This window comes from Vulpes lagopus, chromosome 2, assembly GCF_018345385.1.
Source record: "Vulpes lagopus strain Blue_001 chromosome 2, ASM1834538v1, whole genome shotgun sequence".
Classification (NCBI taxonomy): domain Eukaryota; kingdom Metazoa; phylum Chordata; class Mammalia; order Carnivora; family Canidae; genus Vulpes; species Vulpes lagopus.
Window position 1 is genome coordinate 67796351 of NC_054825.1, and position 13951 is coordinate 67810301.

Consider the following 13951-nt stretch of genomic DNA (forward strand, 5'->3'; position numbering starts at 1 on the left):
GTTTACTGAGCCATCACCTCATTACTTACATGGGTGTGGTTTTTATTTGTAATCATTGGTTCCTCCCATCAGTGCCTGGGGGCCTTGCCCCAATTAGGAATAGCCAGAAAGGGAGTCACACAGACCCATCTCTGTCCCTCGTTGTCATCTGTGCAACATTCTTCTCATTCTAAGCTGTGATGTTTTTCTGCAGACATCCATGCTGGCTCATGCCAATTCCAGGGGCTTTAGGGCTCCTTTGGAATTCACTAAGGAATTTTTAAGGAGCAAAGGTCCTGATATCTACCCAGTTAACAGTATCAAAACAGAGACTTCTAATAGAGCAATAACTTCTTTTCTATGGAAAGAAAAGAAACATGATAGGAGCAAGTTATTTATCCTCCTGAGAAAGCCCGAGTTCCTCCAGGCAGCCAACCGAATCATTTTGAGTTCCATTTATGTGCCACAAAATGTACGTGTTCCCGGCTTAGGATTTACAGCCTGGAGAACTACAGTCTATAGTTTTAGGGAAGCTCCCAGGAATGTCCTTAAAATGATGTCCATGCGAAATTTGCAGTGGGGAGCAGTGAACACTGTGTTGTGCAGTGGACTGGGGAGACCCCAGGCTCTGAGACCTAGCCTGTGGGAAATGTGTCCCCAAGGTACTTGGTTTCATCGTGAGAAAGAATTCAAGGACAGACACAACACAGTGGATGAGCAGTACAGGCAGGAAAGTTTATTAAAACAAAAGTACACTCTTGTGAGAACAGGCAAGCTGGAGAGAGACAGAGCTGCATGGGGGGGGGGTTGGGTTTCTGTCTTTCATTGACAGTTGTTAACAAGGGATGGAATATTCATTACTTGAGGTGGGGATTTCATGGAAGCAAGATTTTTGTGCTTTTTCTTCCTTATTTGGTCAGGGGTTTCCGGCCTTCTTTGTCAGCCATCTTGGTTTATGCGCAGTTTGATCTGGCTTCTTTTGACTTTATTTTGGAGTGCTGCCAGGACAGGCCTTTGACTTTCCTGATAGCTGGCCATGACTTCCTCCCTGCTGGCCTCCAGGCATCCTGTCAGAACCTAACTAAGGGCCTCTAAAAACAGGATGGAGAAATGAGAGTTTTACTTAATCCTGTCTATCCTTAACAGAAAAAGCCCAGAACAAAATTTCATGTAGATATACAGTAGGCAGGTCAAGTTCTATGCAGAGAAACTGGTTTATGCAACAAAATTTAAAAACTGTCAAGAATTTTTTAAGTCTAAAATTGATCTGAGGACACAGGACAAGCTCACATTCTCTAAAATCTATTTCCCTTCTATTTCCTCATGTTTTCTGCTTCTAGTTCTTGGAAAATGGGGAGAAAAGCAGGGGAATTGGGTTAAAGAGACAAATAAGTAACCTTTGTTCCCCCAGTAATTTTGTTTCTTTCCCCCATCATTGGCCACCCTGTCAAGTTCCAGACTACGACTGAGCTAGAGTTTGGGAAATCTAGGCACAGCATGCTGTGCGACACTCCAGGGAGCCCCACAACACTTCCATTTGCCCTTCCACCTAGAGCCTCCTCTCATAAAAGAGACCAACAACGGAATCAAAAAAATGACAAAGTCTATGAAAAACAGAGGGAGAAGCTCTAGGTTGAAAGAGGAAAGGAGAAGGGTAAGGGAGTGAAGATTGGGCGAATTCATAGAAATGATAAACCCAAATCCCCTTGTTGTGCCAGAGGCTCTAGCCAAACTCAAGTTTCCATTTTCTGCATGTGTAGGGTTTTCCCACCACTCTTCACTGCTACATGTGTGAATCCTTGTCTCTGCTTTAAGGTCCAGGGCAAACACAGCCACCTCTTCTCTGGCAATTCCTCTAATCTGTTGGCTAGAAGCAATTTAGCTCCTGAGATTCCTTGGTCACAGGACAGTAGCACTTTCTAACATGCTCTAGAACCACCCAGACTTGAGGCTCTTCCTCTCACAAGAGAGCACTTAAGGAAAAATGGATAAACTGTACCTACCTTTATACCCTTTTTCCTCCTCCTCCTTTTCCTCCTTCTTTCTCTTCTTTTTGGTTTGTTTCTTCATTCACCATGAAGGCCTAGTTAAAGTGAAAAGCTAAAAGCTCAGTGCCTTTCCACTGGTTTCTCTAGGTACTTTCACAATGCTCATTGAATGTACATTGGATGAATGAATGTTTGCAAAAGGGTACCCAGGTTGAGGAGCCACCATAATTACCCCACTGTGTCCACTTTAATTGCCATTTATTATGTTTCTTCTTGCCTCCAGTGAGCCCTGCCCAGCTTGGGAAGAGAAACAATACTTTGTTCATGTTTGAATCTGTAGGAACTAGAAGACTATCTATGCTTCATAATAGGTCCTCAGTGCATACTTGTTTGAATGAGTGAATAACTAAATTAATGAATGAACAATCCTGGTTTCTAAGCATGATTTAGGGAAATGATGGGAGATAATAAGGTCCCATCCTGAGGCCATTTTGACAAAGGCCTTATATATAAGACTAAGGAGGTTGAGCTTTATTACTTAATCTTTTTGCTATAGGGAATGACTGAAGATTCTGAAGCAGCCAGGGAATAATGTAGTGACCAAGCCTATTTACAAAGATCATTCTGATGGTTATGTAAAAGACAAATTGCTGTGGTGCAACTTCTAAGTTATTGTTGGTTTCAAAGAGTGACAATGGAAACTTCAGTGAACAAAGGGCTTTTTAGTCTCAACACAGATGTGGCTGCCTTAAATCTATTGCCTATTAATGGAAAGAAATACACTTTACCACCTTCCTATTAATGGAAATAAATATACTTTATTCACTTTATGTGGTCAAAGAGTGTTGTATAGTTTTAGAAGACAACACATCCTTGTGAAACTAGTGTAAACTAAATGTATGCAATTATTTATCATTTCAGTAAAGTATAAAGTCACAAGGGACTCCTAGATCCTTAATGGTAATCAAGACTATTCTCAAACTGAGGGAGAGAAATACTCCTCTTCTGACATTTTAACATTACTCTGAGAAAAAGAATTCTTTGATTCCTGTGGCCTTTTAAGGTGCTGGACATCAGGTTGCATGATATAGTCAGTCTAAGATTTGAAAGGTTAGATTTGTATGAGCAGATTGTTTTGTTGGTTTCCATCATCTGAGGAGCTTGGCCCTGATGGTCACACCTTAACATAGTTTTGGTCAGTCACTTGGTATTTTCTCAGAGTAACCTAAAATGTTTTGGGCTAGAGCTGAGAATAGCTCAGATCCCTCTACTTGTGTTTTTTTGTGCCTCTAAAACCATACTGAACATCTTTTTGTTAACATATCATCATAAATATTGATTACTCACTATGACATATTATATATGGCTATACATTTTTTACTGCTCCTTTCATAAAGCAGTGGAGTCTGTTTCTCCCACTCTCTGAATCTGGACTGGCCTTATGAGATGCTTTGACCAAAAGCAAGTGGCAGACATGATTTTGTGTGATTTCCAGGCCTCTGCTTAAAGAGAACTTGTAGCTTCCACTCTCCCTCTCTTGGACTTCTACCCCTTGAAGCAAGTTCAGGCTAGCCTCTCTGAAGATGAGAGAGCCTATATATAGAGAGAAAAACAGAGAAAGCTCATGTAATAATAGAGGTCTAGCCATCCCAGTAATCCTAGCGGAGGCCCAAGATGTACAAGGTTATCTAGTACCAGCTGGCCTCACAGTCAGCTCTACTGACTGATTGCAAACACACCAGTAAGCCCAGATCACCCCATGTGGAGCAGAAGTGAGCTGTCCTAACTGAGCCCAAATGCCAACCTATAAAACTGTGAGAAATAAATGGTTATTGTTGTCAGCCAGTAAATTTGGGGGTATTGTGGTAGATAGAATTCTAAAGATGCCTCCCTGCCAAGATTCCCATTCTCTTGTTATTCAATCAAACACTAAAGTAGGTACTGCTGTGAACGGAGTTTTCAAATGTAATTAAAACCCCAAGTCAACTGACCTTGTGATATGGCCCTGACATGATCATTTAAAATGCTGAAATGAGCACTTTAAAATCAGTCAGTTTTCCTCTGGCTTGTTAGAGAAGAGTATAACATAACATTCAAAGAATGAGAAGGAGTTGTTGAACTCTTGCTGAATCACAAATAGAAGGGGCCATGAGACAAGAAAAATGGGAGCCAGGATCCCTGGGTGGCTCAGCAGTTTAGTGCCTGCCTTCGGCCTGGGGTGTGATCCCTGCATGGAGCCTGCTTCTCCCTCTGCCTGTCTCTCTCTCTCTCTTTCTCTCTATCTCTCATGCATAAATAAATAAAATCTTTAAAAAAAGAAAAAGAAATATGGAAGCCTCTGGAAGTGCAAAGCCTCAGCTGACAACTCACAAGGGGGCTGGGACTCAGTCACACAACCAAAAGAAATGGAATTCTACAAAGAACCTGAAAGAGTTGAAAGCAGATTCTTGCCCAGAACCTCCACATAAGAGCCCAGTTTAGCCACAACCTTGATTTCAGCCTTGTGAGACTCTGAGCAGAGAACCTAGGCCAGCCTTCCCACATTATCTGTGACCTACAGAACCATGTGCTAATAAGTCTCTACCTTTGTACTAATGTGTTATGCAATAATAGAAAATGTATACAAGCAGTTTATTTCATAGTCTTGGATGACAAATGCAGTAACATTTTTTACAACACCTGGAAAGGCACAACACAAACTAGGGGATTTCAATTCTGGCTGCACATGGAAATCTTGTAGAGAGCTCTTTAAAAATACCAGTGCCTGGACCCACCCCAGAGATGCTGATTTAATTGATTTAATTGTTCTGGGATGTAGCCCAGGCATTGGTATGTTTGAAAAGCTCCCCAGGTGATTCTAATATGCAACTAGAATTGAAAACCACTAATATAGAAGAAAATATATATGCACAATTAGATGAGAGAGAGGAAGATTTCCAACCCATCAGCTCCCATCCTCCTCCACACTGAGATAACCATCTTAAGAATATACTGGTGACTAATATTCTACTACCAGTTCCAATATGTGGGTTTCTTCCCCATACCCAACAATTCCTGGACACTGGCAGGGTGTCCTACAATTCAGCTCAATTCTCAACAACCTGCTTGAAAGAAGCATCAATTCCAAAGGTTAAGGATTCAGTCTTGCAAGACTGTTCCTTGTCTCTCCACTTCAGATGCCAGTTACAAGTTCAGGTTGCTGCCTGTGCTTCTGACTAACTGGCTACAGATTGGAGTTTCCAACAACCCCCCTTCTTTAATACAATTAATTTGTTAGATTGGGTTACAGAACTCAGAGAGAAACATTTTACTTAGTAGTTTATGAGTTTATTATAAAAGGGTTTAACTCAGGAACAGCCAGATAGAGGAGATGCACAGGACAAGGTACAGGGAAAGGATGTGGACTTCCGTGCCCTCTCCAGGCATGCCACTCTCCTTGTTATTTCCATGTGTTCACCAACTTGGAAGCTCTCTGAACCCCATCCTTATAGTTTCTTAAGGAAGCTTCATTACATAGGCACAATTGAGTAAATAATCAGCCATTGACAATCAATTCAACCCCTAGCCCCACTCCCCTACCTGGAAATGGGGATGAGGTGGTAGGATGTAAAGATTCAACTCTCCAATCATGGTTGACTCTACTGACCACCAGTCCCCATCCTTAGAATACCTAAGGGCTTTTTTAATGCTGCCTCATTAGTATAAAAAACAAAACAAAACAAAAAATCTTTATCTTTTTCATCACTGGACATTCCAAATGTTTTAAGGGCTCTGTGCCAGGAGTTGGATGACCACATATATATTTCTTATTATAAATCATAATATCACAATGACTCTATCACTTAGGGGACTTTCAGCTGGAAGAAATAATATTAGATCAGCAATGGGAGAGCAAGAACACTAATTTCTCCCAAATAGCAAATCCAGATACGGGAGGCTTTAAAGTAGGCTAGTTCAGGAGCTCTATGCAGCCATCAAGAACGGGAGGGCTTTCCATCGCTTTGGTCTGCCATTTTCAGCATGTGCGCTTTCTCTTGGTTTGCCTTTATTTTACCAAGATGGCAGCTGCTGATCCCTGGACCATATGTCATGCCATCATCCAAAGGACTGAAGTTTTCCCCCCATGTGCTCTCTCTCTATTAGGGAAGGAAACCTTCCCTGAAGCCTTCCCGTACTTTCATTGAGGTACTACAGGCCACAATTGGGTTATATATCTATGTCCTTACTGTAAGAAAGAATAGAAAAGATGTATTTGGCATTTTCAGCCATTATAGTGGGAGGTGGCGGGCTCTTCTAGAAAGCTAGAAGCAGGAGAAAGTGGGTGGATAGTTACTGGGTAAACTATCGTGTCAAATCTTTCACACACCTCCTTATGTTCACATAAAAATACTTACTCATGTTTGGATATGTAGATCTACACACATGAATGAAATTATATCACAGATGTTCTTTACCGTGGTCATCTTCTCACATTGTGTTATTGCTGTTATAGTTTTGACTCACTGCACTTTACCCCAGTAACAAATGTTCACACAGTGTTTATCCTTCAATCATTTTCTTAGTACTTAGATTAAGCATAAAAAATGCATACACTTATGTGATGGAGGTGGGGGGTGTCATTTATCTAACAAAACAGGATCTTGTAGTATATTATGGTAATTCTTTCATGTCAGGTACATACAGCCACCTATGTGTCTTGCTAATTAATCTCTAAATGTTACCTATTAGTGCTAACTTTTCCCCACTTTCCCTGTGATTCAACTCTCCGGTTTCTTCAACTTTTATCAAAGAGCCCAAATAAGATTGAGTACAGAACTCTCAGCCTCATTCTTTCTTTGTTGTTTGGGGTGTCAGGGCAATAAAGTTATGAAGCCAAGTGTTCTCTAAGTATTTCTCTAGGGTTAACTAGCTATCGTTAACTAACTTTATCTAACTAGCTACTTACATGCAGATAAATTTTCTGGGTCTCCTATCATTAATTTTATCCCTCCTAAGCTTCTGGAAGCTGCATTCTCTCCTACGGAAATGTCAGACTTTGGGATAATGTTTTGCATTTTCAAACATGCCAATTTTCCCATGACTTTTGCTACCCAAATGGTAGAAGTTTCCTGTTGCAGGCTGGAGAGGAATTCATTCTTTCCAGATCCCCTTTCTTCTCTTTCCATGTTTATTCCAACAGAGAGCTTTAAAGTTCAACTGTTCTGCCAAGGATTTCTGTTTTGTTTTTATTGTTGTTTATTTTTAGGAGCTATGGGTTTTCTGTTATTTTTCAGTGAGGTATGAACAAAGCCAAACAGTTGTTTGACAAATTTATATAGGAGTTATGTTATAGATTTCTGTCAAACATAGTTAACTGGGATCTTTTATATGTTTCTTCTAAACAACTCCCTCAATATATTGGTGTCTAAGGAGAGAAGAAAAGAAGCAAAAGACCTGATCACTGGAAAAGACATAGAACCATTCAAAAATGATTACAGCAAAACTGTGATTCCTGACCACCTTCAGGCAGAGGGCTTTGTCAGATTGGAGCCCGGCCAGATTCTCATGAAATGTGAACAGGGCCAAGAGCAGTAGGGGTCTCAAAAAGTTGTAAACAATGTATCTTCAGTGTGTCCAGGTCACCTATCTTAGGTAGTGGAGATTTAGACATTAAAATTACTCAACTGGGGTGATTTCATATGCAAAGATGGGGAAAATACTCTTTACGGAGAGATATCTCTTCATTACCTGGTAGTAGGTGACCAATCTAAAATCAAGAGACAAGTCCAGTTATGTGGCTAATAAAAATGTTTTTCATCTGAAGGGTAATTATCTCTATAGTGGCTTCATTCTCCCTTTTGTTTCCTAAGATTATTTTCAGAGAACAAGAAATTGAATTGTTTTGCTGATTGACACTCTCTTCATGTAAGTTAGGGCAGTGCAAAAACCTATGAAAAAAGATGATAATACAAGATGACTTATCATCAGGGAAATGCAAATCAAAACCACAGTGAGGTATCACCTAACACCTGTCAGAATGGCCAAATTCAAAAAGATAAGAAAAAAATAAGTGTTGACAAGGATGTGGAGAAAAAGGAGCCTTTCTGCACTGTTGGTAGAAGTGCAAGCTGGTGCAGCCACTGTGGAAGACAATATGGAGGCTTCTTAAAAAATTAAAAATAGAATTATCATATGATCCAGTAATTCTACTACTGGGTATTTACCACCTTGATACAAAAACAAACAAACAAACAAACAAACAAACAAAAAACAAACCCAAAACACTAATTTAAAAAGATATATGCACTGTTATTTTTACTGCAGCTTTACAATAGCTGAGATATGGAAAAATCCAAGTGTGTATCAATAGACAAATGAATAAAGAAGATGTAGTGTGTGTGTGTGTGTGTGTGTGTGTGTATATACACTCCTGGAGCAAGTGTCAGAGCTTGGGATCCATTGTGCTAGCTAAAGCTCAAGGTGTCTACCCACATCATACCTTAGGATTTCTTTATTAACTATTTAATAATGCCATACATTTTTATAAGGTTAGATTGTTCATTTGAAAACGTCTGTTTACATTCCATATTCCAATAAAATCATATTGGTATTGGTAAAAAAAATATACACACACACAATGGAATATTCCTCAACCATGAAAAAGAATGAAATCTTGCCATTTGGAACAACCTGGATGGAGCTAGAGAGTATTATGCTAAGTGAAATAAGTCAGCCAGAAAAAAGACAAATACCATATGATATTACTTAAGAAACAAAACAAATGAACAAAGGAAAAAAGTGAAAAGCAAACGAAACAACCAGACTCTGAAGTACAGAGAACAAACTGGTGGTTGCCAGAGGGGAGGTAGATGAGGGGTATGGTGGGCGGGGGGCGGGGGGGGTGGTGAGTAAGAGCACACTTACCATGATGAGCAATGAGTAAAGTATAGAATTGTTGAATCACTATGTTGTACACCTGAAACTAATATAACATTGTATTTTAATTATTCTTCAGTTAAAAAAAAAGAAAAAATATGATGGCATACAGTTATGTGGCAACTTAGAGGCTGAATTCCATTTTGGCCAGCTACACTGGTTAAGATGAGCCAAACACATCTTTAATCTCTGTAGTCCACAACTAAGACAGAAGGAGCAAAGTCCCTTCTTCAAAGGGAGAACTTGTTAAATTAAGAAAGTTCATTTTTTCTAACTTTTATTTATTTAACTAATCTCTATACTCGAAGTAAGGCTCGAACTCATGACTCCAAGATCAAGATTTGCATGGTCCTCCAACTGAGCTAGCCAGGGGCCCCAGATTCATCTTTTAAAAAGTAGGGCAAGGAGAGGAAACGCAGGGACTTCTGGAAGGGGTTGTGGCTTTCCTGGCAAGCTTACCAGGCAGGCTGTCACAGAGGAGAGGATTTTACTCTACTAATTATTTCGTATTTTCACAAGTTATCATTACCCTAACAGTCTCATTGTCCTCAGAGCTACCTCCTCTCTATTCACCAGTTTCCTTGCTTTTTGTTCTGGAAGCCAGGGACAGAAGATAAAGGAGCAAATGGGGCTTTACATGTTTCCATGTCCTTGCCCTTTGAGGCTGACTCAGCTTCTCCATTCTGACTTCCTGCTCTGGGCGCTCAGGCTGCTCAGCTACTGGTGGTGCCCTGGCTAACCTGCCTCAGCCATGGCTCTGTCCCTTGGAAACCTCTTTCCTGCCTTTCAGTATTTTCCTAAGTTCCATATTTTATCAGTTCAGTCCTAGCATCTCCAACCAAAACAGAAATACAGGTTAGATCCTTTATAAACCAAAGGACATCTAGGTCTATCGTAATCGCAGACATCTCCCTTGTAGCTAACTTGTACCTTCTGGGAGTTTGTTTTTGGCCGTGGGCTTCATCTTTTCTCCACATCAGGTAACTAAGTAAAGTCAGAGGCTGTATCCAAGGGTTTTTTTTTTTTAGAATCAAACTTAGAGACTTTTCCAAAATATGTTCAAGTGGTACATATCGTTAACATTTCAAAACTATATGTTAGTTTTAATGATTATAGCCAGTTTTCAATACTTTTGTATATTTCTCTAGAGTCCTTTCTATGTGTATATTTGCATTTAAAATGACTTGAATTCTATTGCTTTCTTCAGTTTAGTATTTTGCTATTTTCGTTAAATAAATTTGTAATAAATATTTATGTTAATTAAGCAAACATTAAGAGTTAAATTGTTTCCACTTCTCTGAAATGTGGGTTGCAAAGGTGATTGGAAATAATCTCCGAATAAGTCCTGGTGATCTGATGGATTTATTAAGAGACAGCCTTAGCCAAAGAGTCCATCATCAAGTCAGACTGAATATTAAGTTTTGACTCAATTTTGCGAGTTGCTGCAGGCACGTAATGACCAACAAACATCCAGTTGCCTAGGCCAGCAAATGGTCTTATTTTTCACTCTGATATGTTACTGAACTTTGGAGCCTAACTCGAATCCCAAATGTTCACTAACACTAGAGACTTTCACATTTGCAAAAGTACTCCAAGGCTTCCATTTCCTTTTTACAGTTTCTAAAGTTGTCCCCCAAACCTGTGGAATCCTTCTTTCAGAATATTTAAAGAATTCTATAATCCTCTTATTTGGAAACCTGATTTTGCAAGTGCTAAGAAGGGGTATATGCTTCTACTATGCTTATTAGCATTAACAGTTGCAAATGTCTCTCCAGACCATGCTGCCTGACCTAGGACAAAGCTCTGGAGCAGTCACTGAATTTGTTCCTCAGTCAAAAAATTACAACCATATTTAACTCCCAATATGTAACCCCAGCTCAGTATGAAGCAATTCCAAAATAAGAAATAAAGTGAATTCTCCCCTGAGACTCTGACAGTCCACAGATGTAGATCTGGCAAGATGCCCAGAAACTTAGATGGGTACAATTTGGACATATCAGGTTAGTTTCTTTTAACATTTCTGCATTCATCCTCTTTGGTTGTTTTCAACCTACACTGTGTCGGCTCAATCCATGGATTTTTTTCCAAATAATTGATTTGGCCTGTTTGTTACGATGGCCTAGCGTGTGACTGATTCACTGAATGTTTCATTTTCACTGGATGTTTGGCACGTATTCCTGGATACTGTAATTATTCTACCTTTTTTATTTTTCCTCATTATACATGAAGCATTGGAGAGAGGCCATCCATTCTGATTGAACGCTGATATTCCCTTTCAGTCCTTTCCTGGGGGGTGTTGGTTTGTGCACAGGGCACGAGTGTGAGAATATGTGAATTAGCCCTGATTTGTGAATTGGCTGTCATCTACATTTCCATAGTTGTCAGCCACGTTGACCTCAATTTCTGTACCTTGAAAACATGAATGACAGATCTTATCCCTTTTCAACAAAAAACCTGTTGACTATTAACTGTATAGGCCTCAAAACCACAGGAAAACCTAAGAAGAACCTGTCCACCCAAACCAAGTACTGACCCTCTCTCAGGTATCAATGGATGGGCTCATCATAGTTTCTAAATAAGGAAAATAAAAACAAAAGCGAACCCATATCCTTTAACTAGATCTGTAATTGGGTGATCAACTGTGAGCCCAGCTCACTGTGAAGCACAGGGGTAGATGTACAAAATGCATATACAAAATGTGTCTTATCTTTTAACCAGAGTCCAATACTCCTTGGAATTGCTATATTTCAGCAGTCTGACCTCTAGTAGCTGTGGCAATAACAGCAGTGGCTTTCTGGACCAGTGCTGTCCAAAAATAGTATCTCAGGGGCATTGGCTATATTCCAGGTGCTCAGAAGCCATATATTGGATGCTCATGGATACCATATTGGATAGCATATATACAGAACATCTCCACCAGCACAGAAACTTCCACTGGGCTGGGTTGCTTGACACTGACAAACCTTTCCTCTCACTGGTATACTAACTAGCCTCAAGTCCATATTTACAGTAGTGTCTTGTGGGTCCATCTCATGCAAATGAAGAAAAGTCCTAAGCAACAGTGATATGTAACAAATACCATGTTTTCATTGTTTCCTTCACCTAGCATAAGAGGCTAAGATAAATCAAAGGAGATTTATCAACCAGTAATCAATACCTAATTTTAAAAAGAATTATACTATGGGCCAGGGTCTAGAAATATTCGATTTTCTTTTATATGTGAATTCCAATTGATTCATGGTCTGAATATGCCGGATTTGACCACCCCCCACCCCATCCTCTCACCTCCCCCATTCTTCTGTGAATTAAACATTGATTTTATTATAGGTCCATTTCCTTCTTGTTTATGGTATCTCATCTATTTGATAAAGAATGCAACATTGGCAGAGATTTAAGTATTTTGCATGTTATATATGCAAAAAGGGTATACAACCAATATAGACCCAAGCTGAATGGCTTAAAGTGCATTGTTTATCATGCCTTATTTTATTGCTAATCTCACATATATCTCACATCTAACAGGGAACAGGCCTCACACACCCATAAAAAGCCTACAAACTAAGCTATTGAAAGAGTAATATTTAAGCATAGCATTCATAAAATACGGAATGGAATTATAGAGTTGACAGATACCATAGAACTGTCAACAAAACGGATGCTGAGCCATCTCTTTTCAAAAATGAGAAAACTAAAATTCAGAGAAGTGTAGTGCCACAAAGTTATTTGCTGAGTGGTGGAGTCTGGATTAGAACCCAGCTCCTGCATGTGGAGCCACGGCTATTTTGGACACTTCCTTTGTTTGCTCGGATGAAGAAGATGAGCTGGGAGGGGAAGGCAGAAAAATGGCCACTCTCAGATGGTGGGAAGTGAGGCATCTTGGTGCCTGGCGAGCACCTAGGCCATGAAAGGCCCACTATGTTGGATGAGAGACACTCTTTCTTCTTAGCCTACATAGGCATCTAAAGTGCTCCAGGCTTCAAAATTGCCATTTCCCAAAGTAACCTAAATGCCAATTAATGAGACTTCTGGAACGAGAGTACAGGTGGTCTGTCCTGGTTAATTTATTTTTTGAGTGTGCCTTTACGATGTCTTCCTTATGGAAAGCTCCAAGTTCTCTGACCCCACTTCTCTCAAATGGCCTCTAAACATTTATCTTGAGGATTCACAGATGTGGTCTTGGGGGTCTGTAAATCCCCTGAAAAGGAAAATGAAATTCAGCTTCCAGTCTGTATCATTCACTAAGTTATCAAAGATGATTGAAAAAAAGCCAAGAAAGATCTGATATAAAGAGAGAAGAGAAAGATGCACTTTATTTATTTGTATTTTGAGAGAGAGAGAGAGCAAGCAAGAGAGCAGGAGTAGGGGAGGGGCAGTGGGAAAGTGAGAAGCAGACTCCCCACTGAGCAGGGACCTTGGTGGAGGGCTTGATCCCAGGACCCTGGGATCATGACCTGAGCCAAAGGCAGACACTTAACCAACTGGCCACCCCAGGTGACCCACTTTTTAGAGGAAAGAAAATTACTAAACCCAGGAAAACTGGCATGATGAACATAAGGTATAGGAAACACCAATTTAAAAGAAATAGGTAATGAAATTGAAAGAGAAATCAATGGTTAGGAAGGCCAGGAAGAAACAAGGTTGAAGATACAGTTCCTTTTATTGTCTTACTTCATTTTTTTTTAAAGATTTTATTTATTCATGATAGTCACAGAGAGAGAGAGTGAGGCAGAGACACAGGCAGAGGGAGAAGCAGGCTCCATGCAGGGAGCTCGACGTGGGATTCGATCCCGGGTCTCCAGGATCACGCCCTGGGCCAAAGGCAGGCGCTAAACTGCTGCACCACCCAGGGATCCCTTACTTCATTTGTTAATCCCCAAGAGTTATAAATCAACTTCTGCAAGTCAGCGGGATGGGTGAAAACCTTCCACCCTCTTCTCCAGCAACACAAAAGGGTACAGGAGGACTCAGACTTCCTGCACTGATGGGTGGTGGGGCAGGGCTCGGAGTGCCAAGTCGGGCTCCATGGCCTGTGGCATCGCCTCGCTGCCTACCAGTTGTAGTGGTGGTAG